General features: G+C 42.5%; 1 long non-coding RNA gene across 1 annotated transcript; it reads right to left on the bottom strand.

Annotated features, from left to right (window-relative positions):
• Positions 1-23,783, bottom strand: LOC126249571 (uncharacterized). Its single transcript, XR_007545614.1, has 3 exons — positions 23,677-23,783; positions 8,140-8,311; positions 1-265 (listed from the first exon to the last, which is right to left on the bottom strand). It is a non-coding gene; the product is annotated as an uncharacterized LOC126249571 (long non-coding RNA).
• Between the last annotated feature and the right edge of the window lie 1,848 nt (positions 23,784-25,631).

Here is a 25,631-nt window from a genome sequence, read left to right as displayed (position 1 = left end):
TCAAATTGCTGTGACGGGGACGAGCTAATCCAGATGTCCATTTCTGCTCTTGGTGGCTGGTTGAATGGATCTCTGTATATGGAGAATAGCTTCCCAATGGACTGCGTTTGTGGAAGTCAGAAAGACCAGACCACGCCAGCCATGTGCTTTTCTCAGCAAGAGCGATGTTCGCCTTTACAGCCTGTGCTAAGCCGCTGCAGGTCCATAGAGGATCACCGAGTGCCACTAAAGGCACCTTCGTGCAGGCAGATGTTATGAGCACGTGCTGAAAAGTAATGCCACCGAACTGTTAATGCGAAAACTCAAAACTTTTTACATAAAACGAACATTATTAACATTCTACAACTTTATTCTTCATGTCTACATATTTGGCTCTGAGCAATATGGGACTTAACATCTATGGTCATCAGTCCCCTAGAACTTAGAACTACTTAAACCTAACTAACCTAAGGACATCACAGAACACCCAGTCATCACGAGGCAGAGAAAATCCCTGACCCCGCCGGGAATCGAACCCGGGAACCCGGGCGTGGGAAGCGAGAACGCTACCGCACGACCACGAGCTGCGGACTGTCTTCATATTTATTTCGCAGCTTAGTTACCCAGGCGATGAACACATTTCTCCCAACAACATAAAAGTTTGTTGATACTGTCACTGAAGAATGTGTGACTGTTGATGGAGCCAAAACCTCACCTCTGCTTGTGCTGCTTCATCACTATCAAAGTGAGGTCCTCAAAGATGTTCTTTAAGTTTTGGGAAAAGATGAAAATCGTATGGGGCCAAATTGGGCCTGTGTGGAGTATGATCGATGATAATGAACCCAAGGTGCCTGACTGTTGGTGACGTCAGAGCACCCACATGTCACGTGCCATTGTCATACTGAAGGAGAGGATGCTCCATGGATGGACGAAATCTTCGAATTCAAAATTAGATTACCGCATTCTATTTCTCATTTACACGCATCGTTACATTATAGAGCGCCATGATACACACTACAATTCGGAGTCCTCCAGTGGCAAATGGCTGCAAATGTGCGAACATGTAGAATAACGTGTTTTATTTAAAAAGCTTTTCACATAAAAATTCGGAGGCACTATTTTCCAGCATACCTTCAGAGAATGAGCTTCCCTAGCTATGGCGTGCGCCTTGAGAAAATTAGGTGCCTCATTTCAGGTATTGTCATCCAGTCAAATTAGTCACTTCGGCTCTGCACTGTAGTACGAAAGGTACAGCCAGTGAGAGTGGTAGGCAGACAGCACACACCTCCACCCAGGACCAGCACGACACAAAGCACAGAAATTTCATGGCGATCCTGCTAGGATCCTACTACTGGAACTGTCTGACATTCTGCAGTAGGGAAATTGGATATTTGTGGTAAGTTCCTATGGGACCGAACTTCTGGGGTCATCGGTCCCTAGGCTTACACGTTACTTAATCTAACTTAAATTAACTTAGGCTAAGGACAACACACACACCCATGTCCGAGGCACGACTCGAACCTCCGACTGGGGGAACCGCGCGAACCTTGGCAAGGCGCCTTAAACCGCGTGTCTGCAGTAAGAACAAAACGTTGAGACACACCACAGATTGCAACATCTGTTGTAGCGACAATCTGCAGTCTTAATCTCGCTTGTACATTGTTCAAGAGCTGCAGCCTTGCTAGTGCGACGTGTATTTTATCTCCCTGTTTTTTTTTGGGTGGGGGGGGGGGAGGGTTACTTGTAATTAGTTGGGTGCGAAAATTTATTTCTTTAGCGTATCAAGATTTCTGCGAGCTTTGGGTATCCACTTTTATGCATTTAATTTGTATTTGCGACTGTTCTCTGAGCCGCGCGGGATTAGCCGAGCGGTGTAAGGCGCTGCAGTCATTGGCTGTACAGCTGGTCCCGGCGGAGGGTCGAGTCCTCCCTCGGGCATGGGTGTGTTTGTCCTTAGGATAATTTAGGTTAAGTAGTGTGTAAGCTCAGGGACTGATGACTTTAGCAGTTAAGTCCCATAAGATTTCACACACTTTTGAACATTTTTTTTAAACTGTTCTAAGTTTGCAATAATTAAAATGGAGAGGGCTAACTGAGTGCATTCTGGAGAAGCTAAATAGATCACTAGAGAAAATACTTCAGTAGTTGTAGAGGAGTTTGTTGTAAAATTTCCCGAGTGAGAGGCAGTAGCAGCAGTTACTTTGACTGAGACCCAGGAAAAGACACTAATAACTGAGTAGAGTGGAGTAAGAACAGCTTGTGAAACTGAAGCAGACAAATGCAGAGCAGCTAGATTCCAGGAATTACGGAACGAGCCAGGTGCCGCAGTGTCTAGCGCATTGGACTCACATTCAGGAGGACGACCTTTCAAATCTGTGTCCAGCCATCCCTAAATGCCGACCGGAGTGGCCGAGCGGTTCTAGGCGCCACAGTCTGGAACCGCGCGACCGCTACGATCGCAGGTTAGAATCCTGCCTCGGGCATGGATGTGTGTGATGTCCTTAGGTTAGTTAGATTTAAGTGGTTCTAAGTTCTAGGGGACCGATGACCTCAGAAGTTAAGTCACATAGTTCTCAGAGCCATTTGAACCATTTTTGAACCATCCCTAAATCACTCCAGGTAAATGCCAGGATGGTTCCTTTGAAAGGGAAAGGCTGATTTCGTTCCCCATCCTTGACACAATCCAAGCTTGGGCTCCGTCTCTAATGATCTCGATGTCGACAGGACCTTAAAACCAATCTCCTTCCGTCTAGAAATTATGCAGGACCTTCCACTCTGGCTTAAACAAACGTTATTGGAAGTGGGAAAGAGACAAAAAGCTGAAGAAGAAAAGAAATCATCTTGGGAGGAAATAAACAAATATTGGGGAAAATTGTCAGAGTTAGAATGCGAAGTTTATTCGAATTTCAAATCAACTGACGGGAAGGCAGAGACAGTCTCTAAAACTGTGAAAAGTAAGGTAGCCAGGCTGGTACAGTCGGAACGCCACTGAAAGAATTCTGAGAGAATTGAGAAAGCTGTCTGTTGTGTACATAGTTCCGCGTAGTCAGCGCGTACACAACTTTCCCACTAGAGGGCGCCCCGCTAAGCACAACAGCGCAGGCGCAGCGCTCGTCCGTCTCCGCACTACGAGATGGCGCTGTCTTAGAGACGGACCAAATTCTGCTTCCGCCGATCCGCGTATTAATATGTAACGCAGCTAATGAGATTGCTGCTAACGCAGAACCTTTTCTCCTCGCGGATCACACTCGCGCAGTGATACCTGAACGCGCGTGGTATTATAACGAGTGTACAGACCTCCGATTAGGCAGTCTGCATCAGTCTGCATTACTCTGCAGTCAAGTTTCAGTCTGTGCGTAATAAGATTATCGTATTCCTGTACATAGCCATGAAGAGAAATGTATAGACACTTTGTCAAGTATCAGAGATATGGGAGAATAAGATTAACGTACCAAGACCAAAGGAACTTCAGATTGTCAGTTGTTATCAGCATCCAGAATCAAGTTACGTAATGTCTATATTTGTTATTATTTTAATAAATGTGTGTGAAAATTAATCAAGTTCTGTTTAAAGTTGGTCACCGTCAATCTGCTACTGTAAGCGTGCAAGTGGCATTTCTATCGTCTGATCTAACGGCAGAAGATAAACACGCCACGATAAGACCACGAGACATACTGCTGACACTCGCCTACTTCGTTAGAGCGACAAGTCAAATAATCTGATGGTGTGTGTACCGAAGGTCTTACAGTACGCACACCACACTATCCCAAACCTATTGCAACAAGAAGCATGATATGTGGGATGGTGATGTCAAGAACTTTGAGCTTATAATGAATCAGCTTCCTCACACATCAACCAAAAGGTAGCCGACACCAAAGTCTTATTGCATGAGGATCCAGAGGACGGAGGAAGAGAAGTGGTTTCATGTCCACTGCAAAAGCTGGGAAGGAACTGAGAAAGCCATTGCCAATATAAAGAAAAAGGCACTGCAGTTGCAGGGCAGGAACAAACAGAATGTTAAGCAGCGTTTTTCTTGCACAGGGCAGAAGGTGATGTTAAGAAACCACAGCCTCTTCTTGTAAAGACAAGAGTAAGATGGACAAGTTCTTGTTCTTGTACTTTGGTCCCTTACATATACAACGCTTTGCTTTTGGCGATGCATCCATGCTTGAGACATTGCGGGCCAAATGATAATAGGAACCCACAGCTTACAAAATCTAAACACCGCTGAACAGCAGATTTACTCTGTGTATGTTCTGTAATCCATACCGAGTAGATTTCTATAAAACATTTCACACGGTGCCCCGTTGCAGGCCGTTAACGAAGGTACAAGCATGTTGAACAGGTTCTCAGGTATGTGAGTGGCTCAAAGACTTCTTAAGAAATAGCACCCAGTATGTCATCCTCGATGGCGAATGTTGATCAGAGACCAGGGTACCGTCAGGAGTACCCAAATAGAGTGTGATGGGACCGCTATTATTTTCTGTATGCAAGAATGATCTGGCGGACAGGGTGGGGAGCAATCTGTAGTTGTTTGCTGATGTCACTGTGGTTTACAGGAGAGTGTCGACTTTGGTCACTGTAGAATGGTAAAAGGTGAGAAAATTTACAGTTGCTGCAATGAATGGCAGCTGGCTCTAAATGCAGAAAAATTTAAGTTTTTACGAATATGTAGGAAAAACAAACCCGTAATATTCAGATACAGCATTAGTAGTGTCCTGCCTGACGCAGTTACGCCGGCCGCGCTGGTCTAGTGGTTCTAGGCGCTCAGTCCGGAAACGCGCGACTGCTATGGCCGCAGGTTCGAATCCTGCCTCGGGCATGGATGTGTGTGATGTCCTTAGGTTAGTTAGGTTTAAGTAGTTCTAAGTTCTGGGGACTGATGACCACAGATGTTAAGTCCCATAGTGCTCAGAGCCATTTGAACCATTTTAACGCAGTTACGTCGTTTAAATATCTGGACGTAACACTGCGGAGTTATATGAAATGGAACGAATACGTGAAAATTGTGATAGGGAAGGCGAATGGTCGACTTCGGTTTATTTGGAGAATTTTGGGAAAGTGTGGTTCATCGGTGAAGGAGACTGCAACTTATTCTTGAGTACTGCTCGTATGTTTGGAATGTGCACCAGATGGCATTAAAGGAAGAAATCGAAGCAATTCAGAGGTGAGATGCTAGATTTGTTACCGGTAGGTTCGAAAAACATACAAATGTTACAGAAATGCTTCGGAATCCCTGGAGAAAAAGTGACGTTCTTTTGCAGGAACACTATTTAGAAACTTTAAAAAACCAGCATTTGAAGCTGTCTGCAAAACGATTATACAGCCGTGAACACACATTTCGTGTAAGGAGCACGAAGATAACACATAAGAAATTAGGGCTAATATGGTGACATATAGACAGCCTTTTCTCCCTTGCGCTATTTGAGAATGGAACAGGAAAGGAAATGACTGGTAGTGGTGCATGGTACCCACCGCTACGCACCGTACAGTGGCTTGCGATGTATGTATGTAGATGTTAATTTGAATCTACGTGGTCCTTACCCATATGTCACTGGTTGTGTTTAGCTATAAGGGTTTTTTTGAGTGGTTTTTATGTAATTCCTCTAGGTAGTGCTTGTGTTAGGTGAAGTTATGTGCAGCGAAGCCTGCCGAGAGGTGAGCTTTTGATATTTTTCACCAGCATCGAGTATACTACGTTAGGTAACCAAAATGGCATGTGTCATTTCTCCAAATTTACCTTCCTTAATTCTTCGGACATGTCCGAAAAAACAGACACCATATCCATATAAGTATATAGTTCTGGCAATACCGGCCATGACCCTCTTCTTATTCTGTGCGGATGCACACATATTCCCCGAACTCTTGCGAGACTTGGTAAGAATGTCTTCCACGAGTAACGAGTGTGTTGGGGTGGGACACTACGAATGAAGTGTGTGGACATACAAGGTGAGAATGTGAGAATGTGGGTCTCGCGGGAGGCGTAGGCGAGATAGTCTCTGCAGTCGCACTATTCTCCGTGCCCGCGATGGCTCAGATGGATAAAGCGTCTGTCATGTAAGCAGGAGGTCCAGGGTTCGAGTCCCGATCGGGGCACACATTTTCACCTGTCCCCGTAGATATATATCAACGCTCGTCGGCAGCTGAATGTATTAATATAATTCTAATGTCGGATTTATGTTGTAAGTGGGAAATCTGTTGTCTATGCCACTTTTTGATAGGAAGGCTGCGGCTTTACGCATTTATGACGTTAGAATTGATTTATGTTAATGATGTGATGCGTGTTTTGTGTTCTGCATGATTGTGACATGCACAACAGACACTGTGGCAGAGACTTCACTTCCAGCTGGTCCGAACTGCGCCCCGGGGAACTTGCTGATATGATTTTACGAGTTTGTCAGTTACCAGTTCCCGCTGTTTGCGGGATGAGTGTGCCTGACGATGCATGTTTTGGAGTTTGATTTTGTGTACATCACCTCTCTGTGTTACACACGTAATTCTATTCGCGAATGCTGCATATCTGTAATTTCGCCACCCGCGGTAAACCAACTGCAAAGAGAATCCATCTCACTAGTACTGATCACATGGACTGATATACGATTGAGTGTACCAGATGTATTTTAAACGTAAGGATTTTGGTGGAACGAGAATTTATTATTTTTTGGAGCAATCTTTGCGCTACATTCATACTGTGGAAACAGTGTTTGCTTTCATTACTGTATGTTACGCAAGTGAGGACGACAGGATTACAAAAGCTGAAAGTGTTTGTTTTGCAGAGAATTGATTTAAAAGTAATGTTACAAAAAAAAAAAAAAAGAATGAAGCCACGGTTTCGTATTCACTTAGAACGCAGTATAAACTCAAGAAAATAAATTTTAGTATCTACACGTCGAATTGCGATGAACTGTATAGATACTATAATTTGCTCAATGAAGCGCACGACCGTTTCAGATTCAGGTGAACGAGGGCTTCTGGCAGCTGGGAAAGGCGAGATATTTTTGATTTTTGCCGCATCACGCTGATACCCTCCGCTATGTGTTTTAAGTTTGCAGTCGGGCTATGCCGACAAAAGCGTCTGTACTGCACTGAAGTGTCGTGCTACACAGTGCATGCCAGACTGTGACTCTGGGGGTTACGGCAGAAGGATATCGCAGGATCTGTAAACAAACTTCTGTATTTATGTCTTGCCCAAAGTCACGAAGCTTGCGAGGCTACGATGTTACAGAGTGTTTGCGAGAAATCTAAAGATTGTAACAAGAAGGTGGTTTAGCTTAATGATAGCGTACGACCGGTTCTTAGGAGTAATTAATGGTTGTTAATCGCTACTCCGCAAGAAGGGTTGAGTATATTGTCTAATAATACTATGTGCTACCTTCAGATGCTCTGCTAAATGGAACGAGTAAATGAAAATTTTATTGGAAGTGTCTTGGTTATGGTGCCAAATTATTGATTTTATTTTACCATATGTTATAAGGACAACATCACAAGTGATGATATAATGCCTGCACTCCAAATGGAAGCAGATTGTTTTATGATTAACAGTATAACATGTGATTTGAACAGAATTAAAGTTACATATGGCTCTAGTTCATGCGATTAGGCAACTGGACGATCTAAATATAGTGGGAGATAAAGTAAAAGAGTTAGAGGAAAAGTTATGCTCCGAACAGATAAAATTTTCACCACACATACCTTGGATGCACGTATCAATAGAAGGGCAGTTAGGTACAGTGATTGTGTTAATGTTAGTAAGTTACTGTCGTTTTGTGGCCCTATCTCTGATCAATTGTCAAACTTTACTCGATATGACAACTCCTGCCACGTTCTAACCTTATCAAGAAATTTTCCTGTACTCTGTATGTAGTAATTCGTTCCACGAGAAAATGTCTTTAGCTCATTTAGACTCACAGCGATATACAAAGTAAATATGTAGATAAATAAATAAATAAATAATAAAAACCCCATATGAAATTTTTTCCGAGCATTTGAAAATTTATACAACACCGATGGCCGCATCAGGTAATGTATCTTTTCTACACTGCTGCAGGGAATATAGTTCACCTGCTGAGTGTCAACTGCAACTATGTCGAGTGGTTACGCTCAGTAATGGTTGCGATTTTCCGCAGCCTGGTGCAGCGGGCCGAGGACGCGAGTGCTTACCGTATCTCGGGTCCAACGACGACAGTCCAGCGGTCCCTGGGTCGCGGCTTGCGGGTGGTTCGCCGCCGGCTGCTCGACGCCTCGATTAGTTCCTCGTGTACAGCCAGCAGGTCCACGCGGCGTTCTTCCATCGCGCTCCTGGTTCTCGTCACTAATCCGCGGAACGCCTCGCCTGCAGTCAATACAGCCCGCTCCTATTTCTCGATATCCATCGAGCATCTCGGCGACAATTGATAGCAAGTTATCAGTTATTACTCGACAAAGCCAACTAGTAACACTATGGCTGCGTGAAGACGTAAATCCACGTTTCCGTAGTCAGATGTGCCCTCTGTTCCTCACAACGCAAAATTCGAAAATGACCATAGAAAATATCTTCGGAAAGATGTATAACGGCTTTACATAATCCTTTGAAACTTGTTGCCGAAGAAAAAGCGTGACAGGCCAACGAAACGCGCTCGCAAAAAGTTAAAGTTGAATATGTCTTCGTTGTGCAAAACGTACCATAGGCTGCGAAACTTGAGGATGCACCCCAAAAAATAAGAAACAATTCCGTCACAATAAGTCTCGTGTTAACACTATGTACATATGTGTTATTAGCCTGCAATTGCTTCGACATCCACACGAATTATAAGAATGTATGTATGCACTGGTACGTATGTATGTATGCTGCACGTCTTCTCCTAAACAAGTGTGCTGATTTCAGTCGAACTTGGTACACATGTCACTAAATGCAAAGAATCGCTGTGAGGGCAATACCACTTACGTATCAAATAGGTGCAGATGAAAAATAAATAAATAAAAATAAGACGTAGCCGCAAATACCCAGACTTTATTCATCCAGTATTTGAGAATGAGGGCACTTAGCGACTTGCAACCGAAATTACACGTAGTTCAAATCTTTACGCGGATTTTTGTTTCTCAAATTCCCCAGAAAGTGATGAAAGTAAACACGTTTATCGATTATTACATGTCTGCCGTTCATGCAGTAAAACTGCGGCATGCATAACGCTTCAATATATTGCTTGTTTGAACTAACTCTATTCGCAATACATTTCACGGACAGTATCCACATATACCCCTGAATGTACGTACAAAATTATATCATTCTACACAATAGTTCATGAGATATGACGTAATAAGCATCGAGCTGCGTGGAAGCGAAACTATAGGACAAAATTCGCTAGAGATACAGGTGAGATACGTGTTCAAATGTTTATGAAAAATTTTAAATATAGACGCAATTTCACACACATTACACAGCTGTTAGGTTAAGGTAAAGTGATGGTGAGCTAAAAGGATTATCGAACAAATTTTAGGATGAAAATTTTAAGATGGACGTTAAGTGCGTTGGTTCAAGTCTTGTAAGAACACAACAGCCTCTGTGATCCGACTTCTCGAGCATAAGAACCTGGCAGCCACTCTGGTAGGAACTCCAATTCGTTTTGAAGGGTAATAGCTCACGTTCTCTACAATAAGGACACGACTTGTAGCTTACAGATTAATATGACTCCCGCATTCGTGGTAACTCACTGCTTTTCCATGCAGTACTAGAAGTTTCAGTGTCGCAACAATGTTACCTTTCAATCTGCACAAGTTTATGCTTCTTTTCTTTAATTCATGTCCCATCCCGTCAAGAGTGGAGTCACAGAAAACCATCCGCACTACAGGCACGCAAACCTCTGATACAGAAATATAGCTTGTCTACCGTTGTTACGTCAGAAGAGTAAACAACGAAAGAGGTGGCAAAGTGATTAAATTACTGCTGGTTTACGGCAACAGTTGCGATCGAATCGTCATTTGTTCTTATAGATTTAGGTTCTTTGTGATTTTCCAAAATTGCTTAAGGCGAATTGTGGCATGGTTCCTTTGAAGACGATGCGGCCCATTTTCATCCCCGACCCTCCCAAACCCGAGCATGTGCTCCGTTTCTAACACCACGTCGTAGACCACTCTTTAAAACGTAAAATCCCTTTCTTTTTTCCTTTGGAAAGGGGCATAGCGCATTTCTTCCATTTTTAACAGCAAACTTCCTTGAAATGTATGTGTATGATAGGTCTTTCCAAACACGTTCAGTGTGGGGAGAACGTAAGATAAATGATGAGAGATGTCCGAACGTGAGATTGTTATCTTTCCCTTCAGAGGGGTGAAGATTCGACGTGCACAAGAATTACGGTAGATCAACTTGGTTGTCCTCTAAACTTTTATATTATTATAAACAGTCAGACTCATCCCTTGCAGAAACCCTGTCCGAGTGCGCATTCTTACACGAAAGAGAAACGCCCAATATTGGATGCCGATTGCGTTTATTGAATGGTTAATGGATTTCTGCGGAACTATCAATTGAAATGTCCAAGGTTCGATACCCAGTCTTTCCAAGAACTTTTTTCTCCAATTATGGCTTCCTTCATCTTTGGCAGTGACTTGTTAATGTGAAAAACGTATAGGTGCACCAGAGTTCGGAATCGACGCAAATCCGTAGTTCTCGCTGTAACTGGCTGTGTCAGCCAGCTCTATAGTCGGGAGAAGACAAGGACTCCAAGAGGACTTGGCTAGTAAGCCAATACGGTGTACAAACCAATCTTACGTTAAGGAGAGCGTGAGTTATGACGAGGACATACAGAAATTCGAACTTCGATGTTGCGACAGCTGTTGTTCTCATGCACAAGTCGCTGCTGGTATGCATACATACATACATACATACATACGCTAGTTCATTATATAATCACCATACCGGTATGATGGCATAAAAGTAGTGACATCGATGTAGAATGTGCGAGGTGCTATAAAACTGAATTCTGGCACTGAACTTACTTTGCGGAATCTTTCCGAATGTAACTCGCACTACGAATATATCTAAGCATTTGATAATTAGCTTTCCGCCTCAATGGATAATCACTCAGCGTATTTGAGTGCCACGTGGAGGACCTGCTTTCGATTGCTACTACTACCAGGGATTTTTTTCCTTAGTGGGAGGACTGGAAACCGGCCACTTAACCGCATGATGATGGTTGAGAAGCTGCTTTTATTTAAAGCATCAGTTCAGGTTTGGAAAAGCCGACATTATCAGTTGCCAGAACAGCGTACTCATCATATGTTATTCGGAAGTAACATCCAATTGCGCCATAAGCAGATGATTGTCATACATTACGGTCAGCAAAGCGTGGCATTCTGCACCCGTCACCGAGCTCTGTGACGGGTGCATAATGCCACTCTTTGCCGACTGTACACCATGACAGTTATCTGCTTCACAGTTAAATTGTCAGTGGCCACCATGTAGAATGAGAGGTCTTACTGTTGCGGTCACTTGTGAGCGTGCAGTTCGGATGTTCTCTATACCAACATGCAGAATCTTGAAGAAGGCCAGGTGACAGCCATCTGGGTAATCGGTAAGTGGAACTGATGCATATATGCCGATTACCTATAAGGCACCGTCAAATTGCAACAAACAACACCTGAAAAGTCACACAGAAGCGCGTGGAAGTCCGAACACCGCTGTGGAAAGTAGTTACCAGCGAGTTTTGTCAGACAACGTGTTACAGTCTGCTGATACCAACCCAGTGGTTCCATTACTGGGAATTACCATCGTAACAAACCACAGTATCTGCATTTCGTGTAGAAACTGTTCAAAAAATGGTTAAAATGGTTCTGAGCACTATGGGACTTAACATCTGTGGTCATCAGTCCCCTAGAACTTAGAACTACTTAAACCTAACTAACCTAAGGACATCACACACATCCATGCCCGAGGCAGGATTCGAACCTGCGACCGTAGCAGTCGCGCGGTTCCGGACTGCGCGCCTAGAACCGCTAGACCACCGCGGCCGGCGTAGAAACTGTTGCTGGGATACTTGGCAGACATTTTTACACAGCTGAAAACTGACATTTTACCCACAATAACTGGTACAGAACTTCAGTTAAATCTCTACAGGCACTAGATCAGTTGTAGAAATATCGGCTCATAGATACCAACGTCATCCAAACTTTATTGAGAACTATATTATTTTTTGGTTTTACTGGAGACTGATGCCTACAAGCATAATGGAATCTGATATTTACGAGGAAAAGTGCAAACGACCAAGAAATGTTTACTCTTGCTTTTAATAGTCTGAGACACTTTAGGGAAGAATGTGGATACCAGCTATGGATCGGCGCACACCATAGCAGCAGAATGATGCAAAATACAAGGAAGTTGGTTTTAAAGTAATTGACTATGGTACTGTGAGATGTCAGATATGAGGGCGTACGTGCTTACTTGAGCAGCACCGTTTGAAATCGGGAAATGGACGACGGATATCAAAGAGCAACAATGCACGTAAGTAGTAAGGTGTGATATGTACTAGGCTTTTTAAAAAAAAAAAAAAAAAAAAAATTATAACTCACACAGTTCTTCCGTTAATGATTATATTAGATAACATGAAAGCAGACTCATGTCACAGTGCAAACATGCCGAAGATAAACATAATTGAAAGGAATTTGTCGCCTTTGGGAGGGGTGATGGTAGGAAGATGTGCGGTTGTAGCCGGTCGCGCCGTTCCGTGTGGCTGCCAGCTTTCTGGATTCCGGTCTAAACTCGGAGCGCCGACTCAGTGCCAGCTGATCCCGCCCTCACCGACTGGAATTTTTTTGTGAATGGGACTACACAGCGATCGTACGTTTGCCAACAACTCAGTTCTACTGTCCTGAGTTCGGAAGACAGTTCGTGAGTGGGGTTGAACATCGTGCACAAAGGAGATAAACATTTGAAATTTCTTCCATGCATTCTTGCACTCAATACACACTAATGCAATATTAAATCTTCTGCTTTATCATTAAGAATCAGTGGCATGTGATACATCTTTTATGAAAGTTAATTGGTCAATGTATCCTTTCCAACGCTAGTTAACTATAATTTGGGAAAAACAAAGAACAGAAAATAATATGCATATACTCGTATGATGCAGAACTGCTGTAAGTGCAATGACGATAATGAATGCAACGAATAGCAGATTGGGCATATCCGCAAGTTTTCAAAAATATGGTTTTCAAACAAATGTATGCCTTCTCTTTGATGAAGATATGTGAGGCTTGGTCTTGTCTGTCAATAACACTCTATTTCTCCTCATTTCAAGTCTTTCGCTGCTGAGCGTGTACAGGAACACTACAATGTTAGGCGATAGTTACGAAATGCTGAAAGAGTTCCGGATAGTCAATATTTGGTCCAACGATTTAATGCTACGAGCACAATGTCGAAAGGCATATCTAGGTAGAGGTACGTGATCATTCAGAAAACACTTTTAGTATGTGTAAATAAAGGAAAATACTCTATGAATTAGACTAAATGACAGTCGATCAGTCGCTGCAATTTGCGACCACCGTCATAGGTATAGGAACACTTAGCCAAAGAGGTTTAAGGCACAGCAACAACATAAATTTGGTCGTGAAGGAAGAAAATACTAGACAGTGATACACCTCAAACATCCCAATGAGTTGGATTCACACATGAAGGAAGTTGCTTACAGACTCTTGATCGATCACTTCATAAATAATATTCGTTTCTCTATGACCGTCACCGAGTTAGATTCACAGAAGATGGAGAGGGAGGGAGACGGGTGATCAAAAAGTCAGTATAAATTTGAAAACTGAATAAATCACGGAATAATGTAGATAGAGAGGTACAAACTGACACACATGCTTGGAATGACATGGGGTTTTATTAGAACCAAAAAAATACAAAAGTTCAAAAAATGTCCGACAGAGGCGCTTCATCTGATTAGAATAGCAATAATTAGCATAACAAAGTAAGACAAAGCAAAGATGATGCTCTTTACAGGAAATGCTCAATATGTCCACCATCATTCCTCAACAATAGCTGTAGTCGAGGAATAATGTTGTGAACAGCACTGTAAAGCATGTCCGGAGTTATGGAGAGGCATTGGCGTCGGATGTTGTCTTTCAGCATCCCTAGAGATGTCGGTCGATCACGATACCCTTGCGACTTCAGATAACGCCAAAGCCAATAATCGCACAGACAGAGGTCTGGGGACATGGGAGGCCAAGCATGAAGAAAGTGGTGGCTGAGCACACGATCACCACCAAACGACGTGCTCAAGAGATCTTTCACACGTCTAGCAATATGGGGTGTTTCTTTTGTTCTAATAAAACCCCATGTCATTCCAAGCATGTGTGTCAATTTTTACCTCTCTATCTACATTATTCCGTGGTTTATTAAGTTTTCAAATTCATACTGACTTTTTAACCACCCGGTATATTCAGTGAAGAACATAATTAGTCACAAATCTGTAAGCCCACCGTCAAAGAAATGCTTAACAGAAGCGAGTGAGAGAAACTTAAGGAACGACGTTCGCTTTGCGGGAACCCCTATTCTGAGCTTTAAACACATTCCAGTACACATCAAGAAACTTCTTAGCCTCTCAAATATATATATTGCGTAATGACCGCAAGTCTAAAATTAGTCAAATTCTATTTCATGTAGAGGGAAATCGATAGGACTTTTTCCGGGGTGCCATGCCCAAACAGAACGAGGTTGGGGAACATCTGGTATGCTACACGCTGTCTGCCACTCAACGTACGGCTGTACACGAAGTATAAACGTGAATATAAGACCATTAACTTCTTTTCAGCATATAGTTGTACGTCTTGTGTGATCTTGCGTAATTTTCTTCTCGACTACGAGGCAGTCACTGCAATCCAAAGGGATGGAATGTTGTGTTACTAGCTCTTCCGTCAGATATTTGGACGAAACGAATTAATTTCTTGTGGTCGACTCGCTTTTTTGAGTGGTTGTTGGCTGAGTAGAAAACTTGCAAAATGTTGAATTTTAACGAAAGGACCATTAAAGAAACAAAATAATCCTTGGCACGTCCTAATTTTGCAGCGTCTTTTGCATGCTCTGAAAAGCAAAAGCAGCTGTTTGCGCTGCCACTGCAACAACAACTCGTACAGTCGAAGGAGAAAGAAGTGACGTTCCATTATTGGACGTTATGCGGGGCTGCATTATGAATTCATAGCTTCCTCGTACAGCTGATTACAGTTCCGTAGATGCGTTGCCGCACCCCTTTGTGCGTTTTTATTGGCCAGAGTACAAAGCACCGCCAACAGACCGCGTTTTCTGTTCATATGTAGTAGAGAAGAAATTCCACAGGACCTGCATAAAAACTCTTCCATGGTTCTTAACAATTACAGTCCGTCATTTTGAAAGTTCATCTATGAGAACGTACGTACACGCATTTAGGAATTTATAAGTAAATATTCATATCCCTAAGCACACTACTGTATAGTATGCAGCGTACTAGCATATTTGCTCTGTTCCCAAAAATCCTCTTTCCCTTCTCAGATGGTATGCGGGAAGAATGACTGTTGTTACCCTCTGCATTAGAACGAATTTATTTCTTAACTTTCCTCAGTTTAGCCTTCACGCGAGATATAGGTAGTCGTATTAGAATATACACTGGTAAGGATGGACGTAACATTCGTATATCTAACACAACTCGAAGACACTTGCACCATACATAAAAATAATTGCTACAGTATGGTGCAGAAGGTAACTGAAAGAAATACGCGATGAGAGGAGATATGACACTTTTGTTCAAAGACAATAATTACGTTGAAGCCATCGCCATTTATGATGATCCCCTGGACATTAAAAAAGGCGGGACATGGTTTTCAGATGTGCGAAGTGTGCAATACGTGTTCCCTCCTCTTGCCACGTATGCACTCAGGAACATCGTCGAACATGATCGTTTTGGTGGCAGATGTTACGGTGTGAGGAGACACATGAAGTTGTATAGACGCACTGACATCCAAATCTTTGACCATGGTACACTCACCGGTCAACCATATTGTGAGATTGTACCTCCTCCCCACATGCGTCTTCCCATCGGTGCGTTCAGTCCTGACTTAATTTTTACGGATGTCTGTGGCAACTGTATCGAACAGTGCAGACGGAGCGGCTCTGTAAACGAGAGGATGTTCGGCGAATGGACTAGCGTGCCCGTTCAACCGACCTAAATGCCATCGAGCACATGTGGAATGCGTTGAGAATACGCATTGCACCATGTCTGCATACAACTACTACGATCCACCAGTTGTTAACCTCGCTGGTGGAAGATGGGAACGCCCTACCACAAGAATTCTTTACCAACCTTGTGACCAGTATAGCAGCACCTTACAGAGCATGCAGTGCCGCCCTTGTCGATCACTTACCCTGCTAGAAACCATGTCCTGCCGTTTATAACGTCCAGGAGACCATCAGTGTAATTACTCTATCTGAATAAAAGGATCACATCTGTTCCACTCTTTCAATTACCGTGCGTACTATACTGTAGCAGTTCTTTGTATGTATGGTAAAAGTTTCATCGAGAAATGGTACATGATAGTGACACATCATGTGGAAATTACTTTCGTCCTTAAGTTTTGCACAAAAGTGTAGATCACAGAACTTTTTGAGTAAAGATCTCCACATCGTACAATGTTTTTTCTTCTGTCAATGTAGAATAACGGTACGAGAATTAAATTGTGGCACTTCTCCTGGGTTTCCCTTTGTAAAGGAACATTTGAAAACTGAGTTAATTATTTCTGTTTCTGCTTTCCTACTCACAATTTCAGATCCTCATCCGTGAGTGTTTCGACACTACCTTTACACATGACCAGAACTTTTTTGGGTTTAGTGAAAAATCGTTGCCGGCCGTGGCGGCCGAGCGGTCCTAGGCGCTTCAGTCCGGAACCGCGCGACTGTCACGGTCGCTGGTTCGAATCCTGCCTCGGACATGGATGTGTGTGACGTCCTTAGGTTAGTTAGGTTTAAGTAGTTCTAAGTTCTAGGGGACTGATGACCTCATATGTTAAGTCCCATAGTGCTCAGAGCCATTTGAACCATCTGAAAAATCATTAGACAAAATTCTGCTACGGTAGTCACTGAAGGCATCACGGATTGCTCTCTTGACAGCCAAACGTGTTTCATTCAGCGTCTCGATCTATAGTTCTAAGCTTTGTTTTACACCTACGACAGTTTGCTGCCACAATAGCGGAAGAATTATTTTGCATATTCGATGTAGAGCCTAATCGGTACTCTAAGTCTAGAGGCGTCTTCATTATAAAACTCTTTCATATTTTTAGTTTTGTGCTCAATTATTTCTACATCTGATGGTTCGCATCCGTGTGATGATAGTAACTAGGCACTGTGTTGTGATCTTATTCGGTGATGCGATTTAGGAAGGCAGAAATCAGTGTTGTAAATTTCATTTCATCAACTATAAAGCTCTGTTTATTTTTGTCACAGTCACTTTTTATGACTCAAACACAACGAATTTGGCCAATAGTGACCATCTTCAGGTGTTACAATCAGAAAAAATTAAGTTTCTATTAAGACCTTGAAAGAAGTCTACGTCTACGTGTGACTTTAGCAATATACAGTTGAAGTACATGTAGATCGTATCTAGGAACAGCATTTGATAAACAAGCGTTCATGCTTTGTCAATCAGAACATAATGCGGACAATCAGATAACTGAATACACATAACTAAGTATACTTTTCCTTCCATCTCTACACTAGATATGTGTGTCCTCTGCAAAGAATATCTGCAATCGTGGAAACCGTTGAAGTTCAATCAGTTATTCGTAGCCTTACATATCCTAACGCACAGATATAATGATGGTAACTCTGAGAATAAAACACATTTTACGTGAAGTAAAAAAAAGTAAACGTTTCGATATTTCAGAAGAAACAGATATTTATATTACAAAACGGAAGTAACTAAACAAACCCCTCAATGAGCAGAATGAGTCAGCACGAGATGCATACGATAATACTTATGACGATGTATTCAGCTGAGGTAGTCGTTCCGTCCAGCACGTATGCTCCATCATAATCTGGAGCCTCCCTGCTACCGAGTGCTACACTGTGCCGTTGGGACCTCATCTTCATTTCCGAGTAACTCCAGTGTTAATGTAAACACCTCGCATCCAGGGAGGAGAGACAGCAGTCTTACAGCAGAATGCCGCCTTTGTCATCCGATCCGTCTCGTCTCTTCCAAGCAGTGGTTTGGAAGTGAAGACGAGATACCGACGACAGCGGTGTAAACATCTAGTAGTGCGAAGTGCAGCGCCATAAGCCATTGGAAATATATAACGCTTAAAAAAGTCCTTACTTAGAGAAGGAGCACATGTAGCTCAAAGAGTATGGAAAGAAAAGTGCAGTAAGTTGTATCTACATAATTTCCTGATTTTTGCTATTACGTTCTGTTTCACAGCACATGACAGTCTGTTCAACAAATGAAGCCTGTAAATATAATCCACATGTATTTTAATTGCAAATTGTTTAACTCACAAGAAAACCTAATATAACTATTATTACTTGTTTTAAGGGCTTAATATTAGCTTAATTATTTTGGTTGTAGTGTCCGAAGAGGGCCACTGTGGGCCGGAACCCGTTATGATTGTCATAAGATGTGGGTGCATCCAAAACAAAAAGAACGTGATGAAGAGTCAACCACCTATCTCTTTACACGAAATGTCATTTCTTCCATTTAATCTTTACTGCTTTTGTTGGACGCCAAATTTTGTTCCTCAAGCTGTTAAGCGATTTTTGTAGGATAGGGATGCGCACCGAGACTTTTTACCGTGTAGTGACTTTCTAACTGGTTAAGTTTTGACTTTCTGTTAGGGACTTCTTCACAGCTAAAAGGATAAATGAATATATGAACTCACAAGGAGAGGTTCTGTTCTGACATATGAATCACCGATTTTGATCACGTTTCGCAAAAATGTTCTACATTGAAAATAAAGAAACACGTATTTCTGCTTTTTGCTAGACACTGCCTGGTTTCTGAAGAAATCGAGACCTAAGTTAATGACGGAAAATTTGCATTTTCAATGCACTATGTCGAAAACTCGTCTAAAAACCAACTTTTTTGTTAATATAATCTGGGGCCAAACATAAATAATGTTGGAGTTATTAACGTGTTTTTGTCTTCATGCTGTAGCGTGGGTATCCGTTATTCAGTAAATCCAGCAGAGCGAGGGCGGCGGCGGCGGCAGTCATGGCATTTGACTACTGGACTGCCGATCCTTGTCCAATTCTTGATTGTCGCTTATTCGGCACACCCGATAATATCCTGATAACGTGAATAACTTTCTTTCCTTTACTGACAGTTATTTTCATCGTGGTACACAGTACAAAAATACACCTGAAGTGTATCATGGCTTAATCCTAAATGATCATCTATTCGTGAGCGTCCTCGCAATCAGTGGCATGATACCTATCATAGAAGCCGGCAGAACATAAATATTTCTTGCACCATGCACAACACACGAATGAAATCTCAACTCATCGACATGTTTCCCGGTACACTGTTCGTGGAAAACATATTCACGTTGCAAAAAACAGATTTATCAGATAGAAGCGTATGTTGAAAGATAGGTGTGGGCAATTTTTTATGGACCAACGCGTAAATTTTGACAGCATCGCCCCTATCTTGTTATTCTCTGCTCTGCTGTGATGCTGCATGATTTTGAAGCGGTGCAATGAAATTCCGTACCTGTCGCGAGAAGTAAACGTCAGACGGTTGACAGAGAGAGGTAAATTTCGGTATTATCACTTTCACGGTGCAAGTCGATTGACCATCATCATCTACGAATGTCTAACGTAGCGCGTCCGGTATCAATACATTATATGTACTTATATGTATGTACTTGTACGTACTTGTATGTACTTGTATGTTCAATACATTATATGTACTTATTTGATTTTTAATCACACCTCCAGATGTTTCACTTCAAAGAAAGGAAAAGGGAAAGAAATTGTTCCCATTATCAGAATGTTATCTGATACACCGAAAAAAGTATCGAATAAAAAAATAAAGCCACCACCAAGAGTTTAAGACGGAATCGTTCGGCAGTCTAATGGGGGACCGCTCGCCAGCCGACCTCAATAGACACCTTGATGCCAGGTACGCACCCTACAGCATGAATCAAAAAAGTTAATAACCCTAATATTACTAGCGTTAGATCCTATATCACATTAAAATAAAATGTTTCTTTTTAGACGATATTTCGACATATCGCATTGAAAATACGATTTTCCGTCATCAACTTCGGCGTTAGTTTTTTCAAAAAGTATGGAGTGTCCAGCAAAAGGCAGAAAAACCTTTCTCTTTATTTTCAGTATAATACAACCTTGCAAAACATGATCAAAATCAATGACCCACATGTCAGACCCTCTCCTTCTTCCAGGAGTGCTAGTTCTGCAAGGTTCGCAGGAGAGCTTCTGTGAAATTCGGAAGGTAGGAGACGAGGTACTGGCGGAAGTAATGCTGTGAGAACGGGTCGTGAGTCATGCTTGGGTAACTCAGATGGTAGAGCACTTGCCCGCGAAAGGCAAAAGTCCCGAGTTAGAGTCTCGGACCGGCACACAGTTTTAATCCCCCAGGAAGTTTCATATCAGCGCACTCTCCCCTGCAGAGTTTCCACCACAGAAGGTATAACAGAAGGAAATGATCATGTGTTTCGACATGGAAAACACGGGCTATGCTAAAGCTAAATCTTCTTCTCTCTTTCTCAATTGCCTTCCAGCTACAACCGTTGTAACTAACTGCCTTTGCCACGTTCGACTCTGAACTGCGCGTACCATCGCTTGCAGTGAAATGCACGGACGCACGAACACATACACACTTTATGCAAAAGGGTGAACTGTTGTTGGTGCACTGGTTTCTGTCACTTCACACGTTTTGCTCAGTTTACCACTGCAGCAGCTATTCAGTGGCACTAGCATCTACACATGCGGGAAATGGTGACATGGAGTAAACGCAAGATATTCCGAGGGGGATGCAAGTGCTTCGATTAATTCTGGACCAAAATATACTCCATACAACGGTATCTGCGAAAAGAATACGAGTGTGCAGCACCTTGAGGCAGTAGATAATGCTAGACGGTAGGGATTCTAAGAATAGATCATTATTAATGAAAAGTAAAGCCCGCATGTTTTTCATATTGAGGAATCACACAGGGGCAGATGAAAATCCTAACATTACTCTGGGCATTTTCAGCGTCGTTCCTGTTATTGTTGACAACGGTCATAACAAAGCACCCTATCTGGCGTTTTATTGTCAGAGTACCAGTTAAAAGTTCTTTTGACAATAAGTACCGGGATGAGTTCTCCACTTCATCCTTACGACCAGTCGTGCAACAAAACCTGTCGTGGGCGGTACACATGCGGCGGGTCTGGTCCTGCATGAGCACCGTCTTCACTCGACGTTTCTACTGCGCTTAATCATTTGCTCGTATTTTAAACTACTGTCGCATGATTAACAATACAGCAACTCTTTAGGAGAGTTGTAAAATGCACCGAAGCCGACGGTGATGTTTTGTAGCACAGCTGGGAAAGGAAACTGACAATAGTACACCAGTGACGATCTACTAAATTACTGTCCGTAGCACTAATTCCGTTTTTGACTCTTCCAAATAGTTGTATATCAGAATACAGAGAGAAAATAGGTAAACTGTTTTTATGACATATCGTCTGAGGTTTCTGGTGCTATGGCCCTCTGCATCTACATCTTGTCCCAGTTTACCTTTACAATGAGTCATACTGTCATTTGTTTTCTACTCCTGAGATATCCTGCGTTTCAGAATAGCAAATAACTAACGAAATGTTAGTACCAACTGTTTACAGTGTATAAGCACGTATACGCACAGGGCATTAAATAATGACGTGGTGGGGTAGTGGTAGTGGCGCAAACACTGTAAAAAGAAAAATGAAGCTACCAATCATTATTCATTTTCGTAAAGAACGGCTTTTACTGACCACGATGGAATACGTTCTATATTTTTTAATATAAAATTGATTATACAACTGGAAAAATCAGTAAACTTTTACGTTGTAATTCTGCAGGTTGAAAACATGTTTTTATTATTTCACCTCTGTACTTAAAACGATGTAATAAAGAACTTTTGGTTGGGAGTTGCATTCTTTTCGGACACGAAATTACTTCTGTTTATAAAAATGTGTCTATTTTTCAGAAGTAACAAAATTATAGCTATGTGAATGTCATATATAAATGAAACACAATGAAATAGTCGTAAGCACAGAATTAAATTAGTGATCAGAATTAAAACATTTTCTGGAGTGTAAATGAAACTTTCAAAAAATAACTACGGATTTCGGTGCTCTTTTAGTTGTTCATGGCAACAATGCGTGTATCTTCGAGAGACAGATTTTTTCTGACTGAAATAGCAATATTTATGAGCCAAGCAAACATTTTCATGTGGCACGACACACAAAAGTTTGTAAAATTCCGAGAACCTGAGTGGTCATGATCGAAACAATCACAGCTGAGCGAGACGTCACGTGAATGAGGAAAGTAGTTCACTAACACGAAGCTCATTTTGGAGTAAGTCTAGTAAATCTATTATCCTTAAAACAACAGGCTGATCCCCACACCACAGAGAATTTACGAGGAACGACGCTAAAGGCTTTCTCAGTTCAATTTCAAGGCGATATTCGACTTGTAAACTGTCGTGAAAGCTTCAAACAGCTGTAATTCCATACCGAATGAAAATATTAGGTGTGCTATAACGAATTTCTTCTACTTTCAGGTACCTGAATATTTTCGCTCCGAGATGAAACCATCGTGTATACATATGTAATGCCGTTTACATTTACGTTAACATCCCACAAATTGAGAAATTATTTTGTTAAAGGAACCTGGGTTATATTACTTATTTCCTTGAATTTTTCCGTAGAGAAAATGTAAGACTTTCGTCAAACGGAATTACATGAAGGGCCTTAACGCTCCAAAAACTATATAACGTTCGTTATTTGCACTATCTTCAGTATTTTAATATGGCAGTGACAATATCGTGTTCTGTTTACAGCAACGAATAAGTCCTTAATTACCATTAAAAATATCGAGCGCAATTACAGTCTTGTAAATAAAGGGAATGCAGTGTACAGTAAGTTAACAGTTGCCTGTTGTGAAGCACAGTTTCCTCATTGCGCGCCGGCAAGCTGCAGTCGTATTTAAATAGATCTTGGTTAGTCTCGACTCGTTCTCCCTCTCTATCAAGTACTCTGGGTCCAGAGAAACATTTTCCCAGCTTACTTATACATGTAACATTCATAAGGCAGCTACAGTTGCAGTACATGCAAATTACACGATAAAATCTGCTACTCGCATTGGTAGAATCTTCAACCAACAACGAACCAGTGAAACGGTTTGTATATAGTTCGATCGAAACGAATGTAAGATATTTAATCACTGTTAATGACCTTTAAACACCGACTGGCAAAAAATTTTAAGAGGCCAAAATCAAATCACGAATGTCGCACAACGGCATTTATATAATTTACGAAGGGCTCGCGAATATCGGAACTGGTTTTACAACACATACAACTAAATTCGCGAACAGGGTGGAAAGCCATTTTGAGGAATTTGTCACTGTTACTGGAACAAACGCAAAGAGGTTTCGTGACGCCGACACGATTCAGAATGCGGTCTAAAGAACACTGGAAAACAAAGATATCTGTAAGCACACGGAAATTACGTGACTGCTGTGGCGCGCTCGACGGCTTTCAGGAGCGGCGAGCACAAGCACGCGGCCGAGAGAACCAGGGCATTCCGGGTGCGGTCGCGCTGTGCGTCGGATGCGGCGCGGCGCCGTGCACTGGGCTAGGCGCTAGGCGGGAGCCGTCGGGCCGCTGCAGCTGGCAGCCGCTAGTGGGAGGCGGGAGGAGAGGCAAATAATGTCCAGCCGCCACCCAAAACACTCCCGTCCACAACTAAAAATACTGTCCCGTGTGGCACGCAGTCTGCAAATAAAAGGACAGCGCGCGACGCATGTCGCGAGCACCGGCTCGCCGCCTTGTTTACCGTCGCAGCGCGAGCTGTTGCCATTGTGCACACACGCGCGCACCTGTCCCGCCCCCTCCCCCTCCTCCTACACACTCTTGTGTACATCTGCCGGGCGTCACTCCTGTCGACCTGTCGCTCTCCTCTCAGCGCTGTGACTCCCGATACATTTGTTTAAGATATCAGTTTAAGCCCATGTTCCACGAGCTGTAATACCCCACGTTTCGGACGTGTCGATTTGCTGGAAGAGTTAATTTCGTTAGTCCAAGTTGCGCGACGATCTTTCGTGTCACGAGCCTCGACAATGTGTAATTTTTCCACTAGTTATTATATTACCCACTATTTTTCATCAGCCTGTTATCATTCGTCCCTTATACATGCCCAGTAAATATATCTTCTTTCCCGTACTGTTTCTGTTATTTTTCTATGTTTTGATGTATTTCATAGCCGGCCGGAGTGGCCGAGCGGTTCTAGGCGCTACAGTCTGGAACCGCGCGACCGCTACGGTCGCAGGCTCGAATCCTGCCTCGGGCATGGGTGTGTGTAATGTCCTTAGGTTAATTAGGTTTAAGTAGTTCTAAGTTCTAGGGGGCTGATGACCTCAGAAGTTAAGTCCCACAGAGCTCAGAGCCATTGGAACCATTTGAACTATTTTATGTTCCACATCCCAGTACCAATTAATTACAATTTTTGTTGATATAATTATTCCAGTCAATTCTTCTTTGTTATCGTTCTCACATGAAGCTATCAGTTATGTATACTGGGAGTTTCGTATCCATCAGAAAATAGCGTTAGAAACCGCGCGTTATGCTTATAAAACACATGAAACGCGTATTGCTAACTGAAAATGACAAAGATAAAATATACAAGAGCTAGCATGTCATAAACAAGGGAATCACGACCACAGTAAAAAAGGAAAGGAGAAGCTGTAGTAGTTATGGTGGACTTAAGAACTATAGATATACTGTACATAACTGATTATATGATGTGATGCCGAGTGGCTAGGGCCTCCCGTCGGGTAGACCGTTCGCCTGGTGCAAGTCTTTCAAGTTGACGCCACTTCGGCTACTTGCGTGTCGATGGGGATGAAATGATAAGGACAACACAACACCCAGTTCCTGAGTGGAGAAAATATCCGACCCAGCCGGGAATCGAACCCGGGCCGTTACGTATGACACTCCGTCGAGCTGACCACTTTTTTTTTTTGTTCGATATAGTTTGTTGTGTTTGGTCTAGGCGGACGTCACGAGACATCCGTTCAAGTTGATCGTTGATTCCTTGACTCAGTTTTTTTTTTTTATTACAGAGAGTACGCAGCCCTCTGACCGAACACGCTGAGCTACCGTGCCGGCACCACTCAGCTACCAGGGGCGCACTGTACATAACTGATACCGTCGTATGTGAGGAAGAAAGAAAAAAATAAGCACTGAAGGTAGCACAGAAAGTGCCGAACCATATTTAGATAAAAAAAGAAAGAAAACAAATCAAACGGTGCCTTGCGCACTGCGGTATTTCTCTTCAAGGTTTCATTAATATGTTTGACACGGAGAACATGATTTATGTAATTTGGCATTTATCACACCTACCTCTACATCTATTCCCCACTACCCACGCACTGTTGTGTGGTGGAGAGTAATTTCCAGTATTTAC

This window comes from Schistocerca nitens, chromosome 3 (genome assembly GCF_023898315.1).
Source record: "Schistocerca nitens isolate TAMUIC-IGC-003100 chromosome 3, iqSchNite1.1, whole genome shotgun sequence".
Taxonomy (NCBI): domain Eukaryota; kingdom Metazoa; phylum Arthropoda; class Insecta; order Orthoptera; family Acrididae; genus Schistocerca; species Schistocerca nitens.
Note: the sequence above shows the minus strand (reverse complement) of the source record. Positions and strands in the feature narration are given on the sequence as shown.